A 15,955-nucleotide genomic window follows, 5' to 3' on the forward strand; every position below is an offset into this window, starting at 1 on the left:
TATTTTTTGTTTTTCAACAACCTATTTTTCCATCCCATGTAATTCCAAGTGACCAACAGGAGAATCCACATAATAAACCTCATCCCCAATGCTTGACTCTTTTGAAGTCCTGACTGTAAGGAACTTACCTGTCCTGCAAACCCGCCGCGTCCCTGGGGATCCCAGCCGCAGAGGGAGACGCCGCTGTAGCAGGCAGCATGGCCATGGCTGCTGCCCTGCTCTCAGCGTGTCTCTCTCTGCAGGCGGAGGCATCCGTCCTGGCCAAACTACTGTTCCGCCAGGTGGCATCCCTTGCATCCCTATGGACGTGGTTACAGAAAGTCCTGTTCTCAGCACGCCTTTGGATGTGCAAAGTAGTGCACGTCCCAGGGGTGCTGTGGGTAGAGGCGCTACCAGGAGTGCTTCTTGTACCCCCCGAGTGCGTGGCACTCGGCTGCCTCGCCGCGGGGCGGGACATAGTCAGTTTGAATTCTCTGCGGCCAATCGTCCACAGGGGATTCAGTTACTCTCCAATCAAATAGTGCCAGGTGGCGCAAGGTCATTGGTCACTCTGGCCATTTAAGGAGAACCTGTCCTGAACACCATTGCCCGCTATAAGCCTCTGTGAACACAGTGTGCTTGGGTGCGTTCTCTGTGTTGGTTAATGTTTCTCTAATTGTCATTAAAATAGCGACCTGGTCCGATACCTGACTCTTGCCTGAACTCTGCCTGCCCTGACCTCGGATTGTTCCTAACCTGCCTTTGCCTTACCCTCCTAGACTACGCTTATCGGACTTGATATCTGTAAATACCCTGTCTTGTTTTATGACTATAATAGAACTCGATAAAAGGACTTTTGGAGTTGGCTGTGGTTTGTTTGCCCAGGCGCATTACACTGACTTTTACGCAGTTGATAATTGATTCCAAACACGTTTCACAGAAAAATGTGCTGCTGTTCAGGGGACATTGGTTCTGAAAAAAATCTTTAGTGCAGAACAGTTAACAATATGTCAGATAGATAATTAAACTATTGTCATAAATTAGTTCACATCAATGATAGCGATAAGCACTGATTAAACATTACCTACTAGACTACACAATAGAAACAATGGATTTCGTCCCTTAGTATTCAAAGTTGTGTTGACAGGTACCCCTACTTTCTTTTGTTTTGTTACATTAAAAACAGATTCATAGCTAATGGTTGCTTGTATAAGCATTGGAATTTGAGCCTATTTCAAGCTATACAGCAATCAGAGTTTCTATAGGCTGGAGGTTGTTGGTTATTTTAGCTACTTTAACTAATGTCCCTGCCACCCCTGAAGAAGACCCCTTTTTGACGAAACGTGTAGGGACAAATAAACTTCTTTTGAACTAACAATTTCCATTCATTATATTTTGGAGACTGTCAAACATGTACAAAGCTGATACATTTTTAGGATAGGGTATCATTGCGAGAAAAGTGTTTGTGCAACTTTAATAAACTTTTTCTCAATATATAGATTTTGCCCTATTCACTTTTACAAGTGTTCTACAAGTATTAAAGGTCTGGAAAACCTTGATAAGGGATATAGAGAAAGTTCAACTCTGGATATACTAATATATAGAAATGAGAAGTAACCTTGGTTCTGGCTTGACCGGCCACAGCTTTACATCCAACCCTTACCCCCTAGTTTAGATGTTTGCAGCACGCCTCATTCCGTCGCAGCAGAAGAGTTAATTGTCTTCTTCAAATAAAACACAGAGCTGGACAGGATTATAAATCAGGTTTATTAAAGGTTTTTCTAGCAACAAGCACAGGCCTGATTCATGAGGTCCTTGTTATCTTTTAACCTTGATTTGCCTCCTGCTTGGTGTAACAGCCTGTAAAATAGCAACCTTAATATCTTCTATGTGATCTAATATCTAATCTGCACACTGGGCTCCGCAGCATTTTTAGGTACCATAAATCAAATTGTAATATCTCATTCGCCAGATTATTGCACAGATAGTGTCAGAATGCAATTTAGACTCTCTCTGTGCTGTTTACTGAGTCATTTTATCTAGTTAGATCTACAGATGTTTAGCAGATTACGGGAACATTCAGAGTAATGGTAATGAGCTAGTGACAAGGGTGTGTTTAATGAAGACACAGATGATTGCTGGAGAAAGAGATGGAGATGACACCAATGGATGGTCAAATGTCAACGTCGGACACTCGCGGTGGTTTGTATGAAAGGGACAGCTAAAATTGGTGTTTTAAAGCTCAACCCCAGACAAACAGTTATATTCACCATTGAAATACAAATGGGACCTAATAAATGGTTGGTCGTTTTGTCTTGACGGTCCTGAAATTTACATAGCTTACATGGACAGCAAGGTTCTTGGTGACTTTGCAATGCAGTCCCTGTCACTAGACAATAAATGCACAGTTCGATTAACATTGGGCTTGCATGCTGAAGCATATGGGCACATTCAACCCTATGGGAGCAGGTAGAAACAATTTTCTGAGTGTTTGTCCTGAATGGTCAGCTTTTTCCATTGACTTACATAGGGACTTGTTTCAACTGCAGTAAAGTTTGAATTGCATTTGTAGCTAAAGGACTCGAGAAGCCCCATAACACCTTGTAGTGCAAGGAACCAAACTTGAACCGTGCAAAAAAGCAATCAAACACAATTGACCCTAAAAACTGCTCCTAGGTGCATAAAGGGGAACCGGGGAGCAGTTACTATGTGATTTTAGACTGTATGTCTGAAAGAGATCTTACCTGGGAACTCCTATTTAACTGCTAATAAACCTGTGAGTGGTGCCTAGAGCCATCAATAATGTTTGATGAATGGTGTGCCATGCAGCTGAATGCGGTTTACTGCACCGAAAAGGATTTTGTGCCTTTTCCAGTCTTCCAGCAGGAACTTCTACCTGCAACACAACTGCATACAAACATTCTCAAGCGCTGCACTGCAGTTGGAAACTGTCCCCATTCAAGTCAACAGAAATGGGTAACGTCTAGGATCTGCACTGCAAACCTTGCTACCGCATGAACAAATTGGTTTCGAACCACCCTAAGACACCCTAAACTCCCTGACCTCACAAGCTCCATACTAAGAAGTAAGAACATACAGTTACAACTTGAAGATCAAATAATCCTAAACCAACCAAAAGAGTTACATTTATGGCAAATGTTACCATTGTTTTTGTTTGAGTAATGCAGGTCCGAATAGAGGCAAATATGGCGCTATGTTAAGCTGCAACCCATTGAAGAGTTTCATGTCTGACTGGTACATGGTTTTAAGTCCCCGTCTGGCTTTAAATTAAGTAAATGACGGGCATGTTTGAATTGACTGGTCTTTGCAATATCTGGCTTGTTATCACAAAGCAATAAGCCAATCAAAAATTTTCAATGGAATATTATTCAATATAGATCTGCTGTGAAACAAAATACATATCTGAGATACATATAAAGTTGCTGTTCTACTAGCCAAAGGACATTCCATTCTAGCTATTGTGACACCTCCAACACATTGTAAAGCCAATATCTCCTTTTTGGTTCAGGTTTTCTATTTTCTAATTCAGATGAATGATTACTGGAGTGTGCCTTCTCAATGAAGGAAGCTGCCAATGTTGAATCATTGCCTGGAGGAAAGGAAAGGGCCTTGGACAAGTATAAAGGGGGGTCCCAAATAGAAAGCACCCATGCCATTCTGGTAATAGGGCCCCTAGAGAAGGAAGAAGACAGGCAAGGTTGCCCTACCATAAAACCTGTGGTGATCACAAGATTTGACTAAAAGAATTATAAATTTCATACATAAATCAGCAAACATATATACTGTACACCCAAACTATGTATACAGACTTTTCCCCTGAGTTTTTTAAATGCTAATAGAACATTGCTTGTGAAGCTATTTTTGCTGGTAAACTACTGTTTAAGCAAAAATAGCATTCATAAAACTTTCAACACATACATGACACAAGCTAATATATTGCTTTTAATATAACAAGTTAAAATGTAATAGTTTGAAGTCATAAAATCTGAAGCATTGAATAATAACTAGGCCAACTTGCTGGTCTGTTTTTTTTAAAAAAATGTGTAATGATAAATTAAAATAAAGTTTAAAATGTTGGTAAAAGTATATTTGTCATTTGTGCACACCTATTGATTTGCATTATTATAGGAAAAATCAAGAGTCTCCTGAATATTAAAAATTAACAAAATTGATCGTTTAATTCCCTAAAATGACCCCTTAAAAAAATTGAGAGATTTCTGTGGAATTGCCATTTTGATTAAATTTCTGTGAAATCAATGGAGAAGGAAAACTAAAAGTTTTTTTTTAGTAATGTTTAAAGGTATAATAAACAAAAGATTACAGCAGTACCAGTGTCATCATTTTTCTTTTCTGAAAAAACACATCTTGCAAAACACATTGAAAAATATATGAGACCGTAACATAAGCCATGTATGCCCAATGATGTTGGTATATGTAACTAATTTACCCTTTAAATAAACTATGGTTTTTGAATATGTGACTTACCGGTAAACCCCGGTAAGTCACACTCGAGGTAGCTAAAACAATGTAAAACAATAGTAAATACAGTCTTACCTAATCCATTGGCATTCTCCTTGGATCTTTGTCTTCTTTCTTCCTCCGGCCGGTGTCCTCTGAATCCGATGAGTCCGGATGTTCCAAGTGATGTCGGTGCATGCAGACGTTACGTTCAGGGTGTGGCGGGAAATTCAAATCTGTTTGTATTGCATTCAATACAAAATAACTGCATTGAATGTAATACAGTGGGTTTATATGTGTAAAAGCAGTACATTGTCTTTCACAAACATTTATTTTACAGTATAATATAATAATAAGGGATGAGCGAGAATATTAAGTTCGATCTCATGGAGAATCGGGCCTTTCTCGCTTACCGAAAATATAAGCGAGAACGGCCTTCTGATTTGCCGAGAGGATGAGCTTTCGCCGAACAGGAGGATTCCCAGGGCTGCCCTGGAAATCCTCTGCGATCCCCGGGCACTAGAGGTTAATTAACCTCTAATGCCCCGGGGATCGCACGCTCTTATCAATGAATGCAGCCACAGCTGCAGACAGAGGCGAGTTGGTATGCCAAAGAATCCGGAACAGGATCAGGAATGCAAACAGGGACCTGAAAGGAGAGCCTAAGAGAACTCCTTGTTTGGTCAACATCCTGTTGCCAGCCACTTTCTTTTATAGGGGAGGTCATGCGGCAAATGGAGATCATATGACCAGCAGGTATCCAAACCCACCACTAGAGGGAATACTGCAGCAGAGGTGGTGTTTACACACCACCTCTGGGGTAAAGGGACAGCTCTCATAGAGTCACATGACTCAGATCAGGAAGTAAGCAGGGGATAGGATTCCTGAACAGGGCTGCTGCTGCTGGATGCGGAGGAGTTTGAGGTGGGTGACACAGACAAAGGCTCAGATCCCCCGGTACTGTGGGGATCTGTGACACTTATTAAATTCAAAATCTAGAAATCTTGAGTCCTATTGACAGAGTTTAGGAAAAATACAACAAATGCCCATGTGAGCATTTTTTGATGTTGTTCATTTTTCCTAAAACGTGCTATATCATTTTCAGTAGCAATATTGATAATAACTCTTTGCTTTTTAGAAATATGTTTTAACTCCATCCTCATCCAATTTCTTATAAGGGAATGCATTATTATGAAATAGTAGGTTCCTTTTTATGTAGTATGTGCCGACCAAACCCACAACCATCCCTCCACTCCCTTACCACTGTATAAAATAATAACTCAAAAAGCAAAGCAAAGTTTTCAATTCTTCTGCCAATCTACCATCTGTACTGTGAGACACGAGAAGAGCACTGGCTACCAGAGAAGTTTATCTACTGTGCTTATAATGTCTGCGCTCTATACCTATGTTTCTTTTTGATTCTTTTTGGCATTTTTATATATTTCTGCTTTTTTTATTTCACAATAAATATGTCATAAACAAATGCAATGCCTTGCAAGGCACAAAACTGCCTAGTTTTCCAACTGCATAAGTTTTATTAATGTTTTTATTTATATTTTAAATTATTTATCAGAGGGAAAAACATCACATACTAAAAAAAGTATACCAAATACATATTTCGAGGCGTACCATCCCAACATAACCCTATATTGTACCTGCTGTTCTGTTTTGATGTCTGTGTTTTAATCATACTGTGCACTATACATATAAATATTCCTCCACTGGTTATCTGTGTAGAGAAACTGAAGCTTTCTGAAAACCTTTTTTTATATCTATTATGATTAGGACTAAAAAATAATTATTATAGGAAATAGTTCATAAGAATATAATAATTTTGTTTCATCCCTTTGCACTTTTTTTAACAGCTTGTTTCAGTCTTTTTGTTGGAAATGCCTGTTGTTTACAGAGCTCAGCAGCTCAACCAGCAAATAAAATCAAGGAAAATGTTGTTTTAAATATGTATTATATGTCAACATAAAACAAATAATAAAATAACTTGTGTACTGAATTCTATTTGTCTATAGGCAATATTTTTATAATAATTGTATTTAAATGGAAATAGTTATCTAGTAAGAGTAATAGTTATGCCATATTAACCTAAAAGAGAAAGTAAACTCAAAAGCGCCTAAAACAAAAAAAAATCCACTTGCCTTCAATCCCGCACAGCAGTCGATCAGTACAGAGGTGTCTTCCTTCGGGTCCCGCGTCATCCTGACATCCATCTTGGAGCCGGCACGCCGGACGGTGCCATCTTCTCCTCCTCTTACAGTTTTTTTCTTCATTCATCACCTGATGCAGACGCGAGATCTGGTGACGTAGTCTGTGCATGCCGGAGATGCTCCTTATAAACATGCCTGAGATGCTTGGGCATGTGCAGAAGGAGCACCCAAGAGCCTCCCGGGATGCGTAACGTAGGTGACATAGGCGATCGAGAATTAGGGGGCGGTGCTGCACCCTTTTTTTTAAATAAAAAAGGTGTTGCACTTAAAAATACCTAAACAAACAGAATTTTTATGTTGTTTATGTACCCTTTTATGTAAAGTGAAATTTCTCAGTTTAGGTATGCTTTAAGCTTAGCTGATGACTTGCAAGTGTATCCTTTGTTGCCTGCCCACCCACTTCTGGACTCCCTGGGCCTGATTTATTACAACTATTCAGGACTGGAGAATAGGCCATCATAGGAGAACTGGGATGAGCCAGCAAACCTGGAAAATCATTTTCTATTAGTTGGCAAATATTTTTAATCCTGGACCAGATCCATCCTAGGCTTGCTGGATCACCCAGGTTCTACCATGATAGTCTATGTTCTCCAGTCTTTGCCAACTTTAATAAATCAGGTCCAATGCTGGCATAGCTGCGTAATTGTAATGCGCCTGGGCACACAAACCACTACCGACTCCAGATATCCTTGAATAAGGTTTATTCAGAATGGTACAGCACAGCAAGGGTTAAGTCCAATCAAGCAAGGTACAGAAGGATAAGGCAAAAGCAGGTCAGTAACAATCCGAGGTCAGGGCAGGCAGCAGGCAGAATGGTCAATAACAATCCGAGGTCAGGGCTGGCAGAATTCAATCAGAGTTAGGTTCAGACCGGGTCACTGAGGAGATGACAAGCAGAAGTTTTAAACACACAAAAGACACACCCAAGCACACTGTGGTAACAGAGGCTATAGCGGGCAATGGGGTGATGGACAGGCTCTCCTTAAATAGCCAGGATGACCAATCACCTTGCGCCACCTGGCACTGTCTGATGGGAGACTGAGTAAATCCCCTGCAGCTGATTGGCCGCAGGGAATTCAAACTAACTATGTCCCGCCCTGGGGCGAAGCAGCCGAGTGCCACGCCCTCGGGGGGTACAAGAGGGACGCATGGTAATACGCGCACCTCTTCCCACAGTACCCCTAGGACGTGCACTACTTTGCACTTGCACAGTGCTGGGAGCAGGAACCACATTCAAAGGGATGCAAGGGCTGCTGCCTGGCTGATCAGTAATTAGTCCAGGGCGGATCCCTCCGCCTGCAGAGACAGACAAGCTGTGAGCAGAGGAGCAGCCTTGGTTATGCTGCTTGCTACTGAGGGGTCTCCCTCTGTGGCTGGGAACCCCAGGGACACCACAGGGCGGGTAAGTTCCTTACAGTAATAGGCACATCCTTTACCACAAGGTTCCTTACACAGACTTGTATTACAGAGATGGGGAAAGGGCTGGTGGGGAAATGGATCTTGGCTATTTCAATGTTGGTGCCTATCAGTCTGCACAGTCACATTTATACTTCCTGCAAACAACTGTAACAGTAAAGCAGAAAATAGAATAGAAAAAGTTATTACAAATTTCCTTTGACTGTTAATCTATTTTTTTTACTTCATTTAGGCTGTAGGACTCCCAAGTCATTGACATTGTGACATGAGCTATTGATAAAAGCTTTACAAACGCTTTAATCTAAACTGACCCTACACCACAAAATCCCAGACAGATCTCGTATGGCTTTATTCTGCCTACACCTGACCCCTCATTCCACCCGAGCTTAACCTATTTTTTTTTTTTCAAATTTATTGGTAAACATAAATAACTTTCTTTCCTTTAAAACAAGAAGTAAATTCAATTCATTATACTCACTAAACAGTTCCAAATGGGATTGAATACCATCAAAACTCTTCATGTACCTTCAAATGTAGCCCTTTTTTAAAGAATAGGATGCATTTGGTTACCCATCCCACAGTATATTGTTTCTGAATTTAATTCTATTTTTTATGAGGTAAGATAAATAGGATTAATAAAAGTATTTAGGTATTCCAAGCAAGCAGAAAAACACTATAAAATAGGTCCTCGCTTACCTCTATAGGTATGGCATTGTGGAGAAATTAAATTCAAATGACAAACTTTTTTTTTTCTTGCATCATTAAGATTTTTAATATTTACTATAAGATACATTTATGTGTTTTCCACATTTTAAAACTCATTTGTAATATAATTATTTTCTATATTGTATTAAACATAACAAAAATGCCATGAAATAAAATAAACTATTTACTAAAATAAGGTTACGTTAAAAAATCAACTCATGATGTAATAATTTAACTCATAGTTAAACAACTGGCTCTATTTATAAAGGAGGGAATCTGACATTCACTTAAAGATTCCCTAGTGGAGAATCAATTACTGCCTTTGAAACACTGGGACCTTGAAGATTCTTCACCAGGCAATTTTTGGGGGAATGTGGGAATATCTGAGTCCCTGCTTTATTAATATAGCCCATTGGGTTAATATTTTATTTAGAATTAATGAAAATAAAACAAATGATCATTGTTCTTAATAACTGAATTAATATTTAAATGGTGTGGTTGTAGCTTTGAGCATTAATTTTAATAATAATAATAATATTATTGATTTCAAACAGTAGTTATATAGCGCCAACCTATTAACGCAGTGCTGTACATTAAATAGGGGTTGCAAATGACAGATAGACACAGACAGTGACACAGGAGGAGAGGACCCTTCCCAGAAGAGCTTACAATCTAAGAGGAGGGGGAAGTAGCACACAAAATTAGTTTTGGATAGAATTATATTCCCTGTCAGATTTTTTATTGCCATTTATCTCCCTATTAGGAAAATTTGCCCTCTCTTTTAGTCCTGTTATGCCCGTGCCATCCGAAAAGAAAAAAATTCCACTGATGAAAAAACCCGGTCATTCAGTATATTTGGGTAGTCAGCTGACCTAATTTTCGGCACATAATGTTTCTAAACCAAGACCTGGCCAAGTGAAGCTGTCCCATATCATAAAACTGCCCCCCACAGGAACCCAAGATCATACACTGACCCTACCCACACCCTAGACCATAAAACTGCCCCACAGGCACCCCAGATCATAGCACTGCCCCCACAGAAACCCCAAATCATAAAACTGGCCCCACAGGCACCCCAGATTATATTACTGCCCTCCACAGTCTTTTGGACTCTTTTAGCCAGACATGGTTTATTTTTTTTCTAACAGATCTTTATTTGACTATATTTGTTTCCCCAACCAATACGGTGTTCTTGGCATTCACTGTCCTCATATTCCGATCTTCCTTATTTGCTGCAGAATGTGAATTATTGTTTCCTGGAATCTTTTCCATTTTATAAATCAGGCCCACTAAATTTATTGCAGAAGCTTTTAGCTTTTCCCTTGGTGCCTTAACGCTTTAGATTAATATGCAAAAGGGGTACAAGCCTGGATTTTGTATAACATTGTAGCATTAGCCTGGACATACATTAGAACATGCATTTGGACACTGACAGACTGGAAAAATATGCTGTTGCATTTAATTAGTTGACTGTTGCATGTCAGATCACTTTCTTCTTGGTGACAGATTACCTTTAAGCTTCATTTAAATCCCTTTATATTACAGTGGGATGTTTACCCATGCCATGTGTCTGCTTACTGCAAATACTTGTCATTAAATAGATGTATTGTTAGATCCATGAGAAAATGGTCTCTATCCACATATGCAATTACAGCCTATTTATTCTAGAGGATAATGTTTTTATTTTCTTGATTAGTGTATGGCATTCCTTATTGGATGTGACTTGTGCTTATCACTCGGAATGGTTACCTTGGGAATTAGTGAGAAGGAAGCCTTGGTTCTATCATAAATCATTATGGCATGGTTGATGCTAACCATGTTAGTGAAATAAGATGCGCACATTGATAAGTACTAATTTGTATGCTTGTATTTAAAGTATGATATTAAAGTTTAATTACATTTTTTTTTTCTATGTGCATACATTGTATTGTATTAAAAATTTACGTTGTAGAAGTATGTGAACTTCAATGCCCACATGAAAATCCACCATAATGTGCAATGTAGGTCTATAGTGTACTATGGGGTTAAAATTGCTTTATTGCTCCTGAACAAGCTAAGGAGTTATCGTACTGTTTCTCATCCATGTCTTCCCTTTGATAGGTGTGAACAAATATCATATCCAGCAATAAAACAGCCTAACCACTTCACAGTCTACAGTAAGCAGGTTGGAAACCAACAATGGGTCTAGGCTTAACTGACAATCACATCAGCTCCAGGCATCAAGGCACATTGAAAATCAACAGGCTGTACACCATGAGTCCAAGTCATTGTCAACACTTTTTTGATGAACCATGTGAAGCAAGATAATCACAGAACGGGCAACCTCCCATTGTTTGCTGGCTAAACACATGTGAGTATGCCTTGCCCTTGATCACCTTGGTTCACCAGTGACCAGTAAAGGTTGAGCTTACCAAGGATTCATGGTGTATGAACCAACTTTTCTCTCTATTACTCGGAAATTATAAAAATATCACAGAAGTGAGGCCAACTTTGAACAATGGGCAAAATGACAGTACTTTCATTTTGGTTGGTCAAAAAACAGCGTCAGTATCTTGGTGATCTTGCCAATCTTGGTGACCATGGACATCACCATGGACGCTGAACCTTGGATTGAGAAAAAATATAATATATTAATATTTCTTGCCAGGTCCTGCGACACTTCTGGTCTGTGGTAAGAGAAATCACCCAAAAGTACAACATAGTTCCTTATCAATCAAATCACAAAACCTCAGTGGTGAGCTACTTGCTTCTATTGGAAGTTATTTATACATTCTCCTAATTATACGATCTATCTATCTGTGTGAAGATATATATAGCCATATATAGCCAACACTGACTGATTTTGCCTTTTTTTTATAATGTCTGTATTATTCGGGATGTCCAGATTTTCCTATATCGTGCTCTGCCAAATAATGAGTAAAAAGTGAGTATGTCTGCTTTTGCTATAATATGAGTGTTGTTTTTCTATAGTTCGGACTCTTCTTGATGTTCAATTGTTTTCTATATCTGTGTGTATTTTTGAGCCTTACTAAAATGAAAATAAAGAAAAATATAAAAAAAAATAATATTATATTTAAAAATATTGATTTTTTTCGATAAGGCATAATAAAGAAATTGGCAAAACATATCTTTATTTACTTCCAGGAATAACAACATCAGTCTGGGTAAAATGGCAATAAAAGAAGCATAAAACAATTCCATAAGAGTATGCGGTTGTACAGCACCCAAAACATCATGGACTTCAAATTTTGAAAACAAAAAAGTTGACATGTAGTTAAAGAGCTCTTGGGAAATGTTCTGTGGCTCCAATCATCAGGAGCTCCCAACTGCTTGGAAAAAAAACTGGTCATGGTGTCACTGGAAGTAATAAAAGCCATTTCTGGGACCAAAATAAAAGAATAAATAGTATTGAAATATGCTATACAGAAAGACATTGGATACTTTTAGAAATGTGCCTTTTACAATATGGTAATAGTAAATATAGAAGGGCAGTCACACATAATGAGAATTTCTAGATAAGACTCTTAGCTTGAACATAAGCAAGAATGTTATGCTTGACTGAACCCCCTATAACAGTTATCAACTCCTCAAGGTCTAGAATGCACACACATTTGTAATATTTATTTATTAACCAGCAGTAAATGAAATAAGGAAAGATTTACAAAGCGTCAGCCGTATGTGGCCATCAGGCACTGAATGTCCAGCCCTATACAGAACGAAGGAGAGGAAAAGACAGCTTCTAGTGTTTATTGCTTCATTGTTGCCTTTAGCCCATCTGGGAACAGCAAATAACATTATTCTGATTCTAAACAGTGCCATTATTTGAAATATTTCAATATACGGAAAATTCAGTTTTGTAAGTTAAGTAAATGTAAATGCAAAGGCAATAGCTGTTTCAGGGGCTTGCACTTTAGCCTTAGAGCACTATGGTCCCAAATTGGAGTCTCAGCCTAGGCATCTACTGGTGGGTTAATTGGTTTTCCCTTAAATTGCCCTATGTTAATGTATACCGTAAGGACATGTGATAGACATGTAATATAATGTGAGACAGTGTAGGACAATGTGAGACATGACTATGGACTTCTACCGGTGAAATACGTTGGTAGAGAAACCAACGTCCAGTGGGATGTCCATGTCCTGTATGTCCAAGATTAGAAGTTCTTAGCTTGGACCTTTGGACCTTCGTATATAGCGCTAGTACAAAGAGAAAAATCCATTGAGTTGTGCCTCTAGTTTTGCCTTATTCACTAGTCTTGAGCAAATTACATATGGCTGGTTGTGCCAAGAGCAAGGTACCAACAGGTCTTCACACATATTCATCATCCTATTCACCATCTTCATTGCTGTGCTTTTTAGACATACGCCTACCTGACATATATATTCTGTCTTCCTTGTTCCTTGCACGCTAAGTTTACTGTCTTTCTTTTTATGTCCTCAGTGAGAGCACTTGAGACCTCCGTGCATTATGATAATATGAAACTGTTCCTTTGAATAATTCCCGCTTATAATATTCAGTTGCCACAATTCAGATAACTTTTCAGAGCTGTACCTGTGGGGCCTCGTGGTATTAGCTGACAAAGTCTATTTCTTAGGCTGTTAGTGGATGATATTCTTTAATTACCTTTCTAGAGACTGCTGGTTAAATATGCATAATGGTAAGGCATACAGTTTCGGTCTGTGGACAATTTTTGAATACTTTTCTTTTGCATATGAGAATAGAAGGGAAGGATGAACTTTATGGTTTAAATTTGACCATTAATATGACAAATTTACTTCCTGTCAAATGAAGCCTAAAGTATAACTATATTAGTTCTAAGTCAATGAATGTTAAACCAATACTTTATATACTTTGTAAGAACATTTTATATTAAATCTTTTCTCTCTTGGTCTTGAAATTCTGTATGGTATGAACCTTGGTCTCTTATTACTGGGTGGCTGACTTCATTTACTCTGCAGATCCAACTGTTTTTGGATCAGAAATCTCATTTGAAGTTAAAATATTTCCAAGTGTACTAACACTATATGAGCATGCGTTTTTGACAGCTGTAAATGTCAGGTTTCTTACACTTAAGCAATTATTTTATCTAAATATGTGTAAAGAAGACCAATTTTCTACTCACTGGTTGCAAACCTAAGTAAAAAACAGCAGAGTTTTATTATTTATTTACTTTACACAGACTATCTCGTTAATACAAAATCTTGGGGGGAAAAGTAATGTAATTCCTATGTGACAATGCTTAAGCTTATTAAAACAATATCATGGTGAACGCATGCCATAATCAAAGCTGGATGTGGACCAACAACATACCAGAGCAGCCATTCTCAACCAGTGTTCCATGGAATGCTAGAGTTCCTCTAGAGCATTCTTTCTCAACCGTTTTAACACAGGAGAACCCTTGAAATAAATTTTAGGTCTTTAGGGAACCCCAGAAATAGTTACTAAATCTATCATGTACATGAATGTGGTGGTCAGTAGGAAGAATGCCTCTTACATTGCTGCTCAGTGGTAATATCATCCCTACAGATAGGCAAAATGAAATTTGATGGCATTAGTAACTGACCTGAGAATTCCAAATTGCAAGCAACCATTGGAGTAACCTTAGGGTTCCACAGAACCCTGGTTGAGAAACACTGGACTAGAGGTCCCCTCAGCTGGGGATAATGGATTTGGACTTGCCACTTTTCAGAACCAGCAGCATAACAGAAGAGATCATTTTACAGTACGTGTCTTTAGGGTGGCATTCTGACCATCACTGTTTGGGGCACATTTTTTAGCTCACCACTACTTTATCCAATTGGTACCCAGTGAACTAGTTTTAGCAGGAGTTCCCTGAAAGCTTGAAATAATTTACCTGGGGTAGAAAGGATGAGAAAGGATTTATTAGAGTGGCTTTTTGGCAGTGTATAAATCCATTACAAGGGGCAAGATAAGTTGAGATAAGTTAAATACAGTTCTAGTTACCTATTTGTATTTTTTCAGCCAATCTGAACAGTTATACCATCAGGACAGATAGATGTCTCACCGAGAACAAACTGCAATCTATACACAGATGGCAAAGCTTGAGTTGGAAGACTTGAGAACATGGAAGTTGCAATTTTGTAATGATTTATACATGCTGACAGAAATTTTAATAAATCCCAAACGCCTACATTAGGAAAAATCGCAGGTACAGACTGGTGTATAGGCTGGATAATATTATGAGACTTTATTAGCTGGGCCATCAATAGTCCGAAGTTTTGCTTCTTCTACCAAAAATCCGACTTTGTTCCAGAGCTGGCAGCGTTCTCTCTCATTAAATCCGTGCATGATTTTATTGAACCTGGGGGTACAGTATATTTGTTTTCTTCTTTTCTAAAAAGTGTAAATCCCTCTAAATTCATTATCCATTTTAATTATCAGTTAATTTGTTTAACAATATCAGAGACATGCTAATGATCTTCTGTTTATACATTTTTGCCCAGATAATAATTCTCGGCAACATTAAAGATAAAGTTCATTGTGTGGAAGCAGTGAAAGAGAACGTTTCTGAGAGAGATTTAGTCAATTCTGAAGAGGGTTTCATCACAGCTAATCACTGAGCCAATTCCTGTAGATGTGGTATTAATGAACAAGAGCTAAATAAAAGGGTATCTGAACCCAAAAATGTAACATATTGCTGTTTTCCAGTTTTTAGATGCGGTGGCCCCATTAGTCTTCATTTTTAGACTTTTTATGGCTTTATTGTTACTTGGTTTCTGTTGTAGGCTGACATCGCTCACTTTATGTATTAAATCTACAGAGGAGCAACTTTGTCACCCTGAAAAATGGAGCATAGCAGGTCTACAGAACACATCCTTCTCTACTTGCCACCATAATAGTGGTGCATGAGTTTGCTCTGTTCTGTTCGGGGCTGTTGGGGTAGGTGATTGGTTTTGGAGTAGTTCAAGTTGGCTGTGAGCCCCTTTATCTGTTCACAGTTGTGGCCTCAAAACTCTGCTGATATGATGATGTGCTAGAGACACATTTTCCTATGTATAAATGAAAGATGCCTTTTTCCAGTTTGCCCCATTTATTAAAGTGTTAAAGTCAGCAGAAAAGATTGGCTTCTTGTAGCAGAATGGATTCTTTCCATTCACCAGAGGAAGCTCACACAGGCCATATTGGAGATCTATTGTGT

The sequence above is a fragment of the Pyxicephalus adspersus genome, chromosome 2, assembly GCF_032062135.1.
Source record: "Pyxicephalus adspersus chromosome 2, UCB_Pads_2.0, whole genome shotgun sequence".
In the NCBI taxonomy this organism is placed as follows: domain Eukaryota; kingdom Metazoa; phylum Chordata; class Amphibia; order Anura; family Pyxicephalidae; genus Pyxicephalus; species Pyxicephalus adspersus.